Source organism: Fomitiporia mediterranea (assembly GCF_000271605.1).
Source record: "Fomitiporia mediterranea MF3/22 unplaced genomic scaffold FOMMEscaffold_4, whole genome shotgun sequence".
NCBI lineage: Eukaryota > Fungi > Basidiomycota > Agaricomycetes > Hymenochaetales > Hymenochaetaceae > Fomitiporia > Fomitiporia mediterranea.
Window position 1 is genome coordinate 4,030,780 of NW_006760389.1, and position 4,962 is coordinate 4,035,741.

The following is a 4,962-nucleotide window of genomic DNA, read 5'->3' on the forward strand; positions in this document are numbered from 1 at the left end:
AGACTCCCCTTCCTCAATCTGTTCCTCTTCTAATTCTTCATCTATAAAGTCCCCTTCCTTTAATTCCTGTATTACCTCTATAAAGGCAAACCTTTCCTTAAGTCCTATAGTTCTGAGAATCATTCTAACTCTTTAATACTAAGAAGGACAAACTTTAGTAAAGTAACTAATCTCTCTACAAATGTAACAAGCTCAATTCTTCTTAGTATTGTTAATTGAGATGTTTATTAGTTTTCTAGCTCTCAAGAATGTTTTTCTATTAGGAGTCAACCTGAAAGGATGTAAAGTTAATTAAGGAGTTGTTTATACATTTAGAGTTTTAAAATGTGTAGAGGAATTAAATTGAGAAGAGTTGTAAGCCTTGTTAGGAAGATTAAAGTGTAGATAATTGTTAAATTAACTACTAGAGAGTCCCCTGTGTATAAGAGTCTCTCTGAGTCAAGTTTCATTATTGTCAATCTGAATTGTATACTTTTTCCATTTATTATAAGTACTTAGAACTAGTAATATACACATTAACTAATAAAGTACTTTAAGATTAAGAGTATACTAAAGTAAATTAATTAATATAGAGTTATATACTTTACTACTCAGTCTAGCTTTAGTCTTAAGAATCTTAAACTGTTAGAAAAAGACATTTATAGAGTAATTTCCTTACTTAAGTTACTTAAGCTTCTGAATAACAGTTTCTTTCTTACTAGGGTCATTAAATAACTGTCCTAGTTACTCTATAAACTCTTAGAATGTTTGTGTGTAAAGGATTCTACTCTTAGTGTCTGTGTTTTGAGTAACCTAATTTTCTACTTATATAGTAACTGTCCCTTCCTTTAAATAAGAAAGTACAAAGAGTATCTTCTTTTTACTAGTGTAGAAGGCTTTTTCATTTGTTAGGATATACAGTAGACATTCCCTTTTAAAGTCCTAATAATCCTTACCTCCTTTATACTCTCTAGAAGTAGTAATAATCTTTCTAGAGTTTCTAGTAAGAGTATAGTATATTACTATAGTAACAGCTTGACTAGTAGCTTTTATAATCAACTAAGAGACTGAATCTATGTTAAAGTGTATATATACACCTTACTAGAGCTGTACAGGTTTGTAAGAGTGTATAAAGGAGTTTCCTAAAGGATTAAACATTGTTCCTAAGGCTAGCTCTAATAAATTAACTTTTAAAGTACTAAATACTCTTTCAAATACTTGAGTAAGCTCTAAAACATTTAGGTCTTTGTTAGAGGTTAGTGTGAATAACTATAAACAATATCTAAGCTCTAAGAACAGTTCCTTTAACTAGTTTACTACTTAAGCAACTTTAATCTTTTAGTTTTAAACTCTTAAGCTACTTATATATACTCTGTTCTAAGTATAATCTAGTAACTCTTAACTAATAACACAAAATAACTGTAAGACAATACTGGACTTTTGGACTGTAAGGTCCCTAAAGGTGTTGCTACTTGAGAAAGACTCTAGTCAACTAGTGAACAATACTAGAGATTAAGTTTCAAAAGTAGTAAGTTAAAAAGTGTTTAAAAAAGAGTATAACTATACAAATTGTAAAGACAACACACAAACTCAAAAGAGTAAAAGAGAGTGAAGGATGGTAGTGATTCAACCTTAAAAGTAGAGTATAAAATAATAGAAAATGAAATAACAAATGAGTAAGAGACAATAAAGAATTAATACAGTATTTGACAAAAGTATTACACATTAGTATTTCACAAACTTCTTTCTTTATTAAATTTATTATTATATTAGCTTATATTAAATAAATACTGTATTATTAAAGTAGACCTTGTGTATATAATGTTAGTATAATAATTAGACTTAATACTTACTTATAATAATTAATATACTTTAATTTAAGAAAAAGTGTCTGTGCATTTCTTTTAATTACTTTTAATAATTTTATTATATTACACATTTGTATTAAAAAAACTTGTTATATTAATATAGTGATTTAGTATTTAGTATACCCTCCTTGAGCCTTTGCCAATGCATTAACTTGTCTGGGCATACTAGTATACAAACTTGTAATATACTCATTATCTATTTAGTACTATTCCTCCTGTAAAATCCTCCACAATTCATTAACATTCCTTAGAAGTGGATTTCGAGCTTGTACTTTATTGTTGAGATAGTGCTAGACATGTTTAATAATGTTCATGTCTGGGCTTGAAGGGGCCCAATTGAGAAGTTTGATTTGTTTTTCTTGTAGCCATTTTGATGTTACTCAAGATTTATACTTCAGATCTCTATCCTGCTGAAAGAGAAACTTGGTGTGTAGAATGTTGTAGTCAGAAAGGGTGCCAAGAAGTGATTTGTCGAGGATTTGGATGTATTGGCTAGAGTCCATATTCTTTTTGATGTGATGAAGACAGCTAACACTATGTGTAGTAATGTATCCTCAAACTATAAGATGTCTACCACTATGCTTGATGACCTTCTTTATGTTCTTTGCATGGAGTGACTCCCCCTCCCTCCTGTACATGATATTCCTTCCATCCTGCTTGAATAGATCGATTTTCGTCTTGTCTGAGAAAATAACCTTTTCCTACTTTTTAAGAGTCCAAAACCAATGTTTGCTAGCCTAATATCTTCTACAAGTGATATGCTTCTTAGACAAGTATGGTTTAATGAGAGGGACACAGGCCACTATTCCATATCCTTTGAGAGCACAACGAATGGTTTGTACAGAATCAGACAGGAAGTACTTGTGTTTAAGGTTGCTGGAATCCTTTACTTTGCCTAAAGCAAGTAAATAGACAGTATAGTATACTTTATAAATGTTGAATTTGTGTAGACAGCCTGGTTTGGGTTTGACATAGTACAGGTTAGGGTTTTTGAGCAGCTTACAGTAGTTCCAGGAGACTGTCAATGCATTGCAACCGAGTTTTCATGCAATTTCAATGTTACTCAACCTTTGACTCTTCTAGTCTAAGATATGTTACTTTTTTGTTAGTGTAAGATATGGAGCCATTTCAGCAGATCCAGAGTAGTCTGAATTGAGCAAAAGACAGAGTATTATTGATAGTGATGGAGTACTAGTATGGTGCAATGTTTTGCAGCATGGTATGACCAAAAAAAATACACATGACCATTTGTACAATCTCACAAGTTTTCTCTTATTTTAGAATATATATAGTTATTTTTTTAACTCATTTTTTTTGCTATATTATACAGTAAATAATAGTACTTATATCTCATAATTATAGTTCTTAGTTGTCTGTATATAATCTTTTTTAATTAATAGATTAGGTCTGTGTAATACTTTTGTCAAATACTGTAGAATAGTAAATTGATTTAATAGTTCTTTAAGAAAGTAAATAGTATGTTTATAAAGGGAGTAAGGAATACTCAAACAAGTAGCAGCTTAGTTTAAGTAAACTAATTAAGTAGTAGCTCAGATTGGGCAGAGTGAGGAGATTGAGAGGATTGAGGTAGAGAGAGTAACTGAGTAGTAACTCTAGTTAAGAAAGTTAAGTAGTAGCTCTAACTATATAAGATGAATCAAACAGTAGTTCAGACTTGAAGGAGAGTAGGATTGGATAGAGAGAATAGTTGAGTAGTAGCTTAGACTAGGAGGATATTAATTGAGTAGTAACTTAGATTAAGAGTAGTATTAAGGTAGAGATAAGTTTTTTGACTCTTATGTTAGAGGAGATGTGTTCTTTAGGTTAATAATACTCTCAAACTGTAAATGTAGACCTACAGTCCTAATCTAACTATATTCCCAAAGCTACTAGCTAGGATTTATACTAAGAGAACAAGTAGAAGTATAAGAAGAGTTAAAAAACTAAGGAACTACTGTATCTACAAGCTACTTTTTATAATAACTAAATAATAAGAGTAAAGTAAGGAATAAAACTTAAGAATAAGATAAAAGAAATAATAAGAACAAATATTATAAAGCCAACAGGTGTATCAGAGGCTAGGAAGAATTAATAGAGTGTTGTATATTAGAGAATATAGGTTAAGAGGCTATTATATAAGAAAGGCACAAGTTACTATATTGGACAAGAAATGGATTAGCTACATTGTAATTGTATATACTACCTTATGTCTCTGTAACTCTCTCCTGTACTCAATACTAAGCTGATCTCTATAAAACTTTGTAGGACAATAGATAAGATGTTAAGGATTATGAAAATCTAGTACTAATGTTGGTTTTTTTACAAAACTGACAAAGATATGAAGAAAATGAAATAGGTCCAATCCTGTAATCCTAACAATTTGAGACATATGACACATTTATCTGAAATAAATGTTACAGTAACACTCTCCTTCAAACTTATACTAGTTGATTAGGCTAATATAATGTTTGATATGTATTTGTCTGTTGTTTTTACTAATATTATTTACATTTGTAATATAAATGTTTTGTTTGCTTTGTGTATTATAGTTGTTTTCAAAATTGTTGTCACACATGCAATTTGTGATTTTTGTCATACTAAGTACACTCAAATACAAAATCTACTATATCTCAACTAATACTTAACCAAATTACATGATCTAAGTTGTAAAAATTATATTTTTAAACTAACTTTCATATTCCAGGAAAACTAAAGTGAAATGAGCAAAAATTGAGTAAGATACAACACAAAATGTGAGTTTTCCCTATATTTCATGTATATGAGTTTTCCTGGCCCCAAAATTGATTGTACAATACTATAAGCTAATCTAAATGATGAATATTACTTTATTATTAATTTACATATTGAATTATAACTAAGGTACAGAGTATACATATAAGTATAATACATATTTAAGTTTGCTAAAAAAGAGCATTTTCCCCTAACCTCTCTACAGTTAGGGAAGCTTCTCCTAAGTACTATTTGTGTTTATAAATTCACTCTAACTAAAACATATCAGATATGAGCACTTTTATAAGTTATAGTATAGTTTTATAAGTTAGAGAAGTACTGTTAAAGTAATATGTATAATAATGACTTACTACTTAATCTCAAC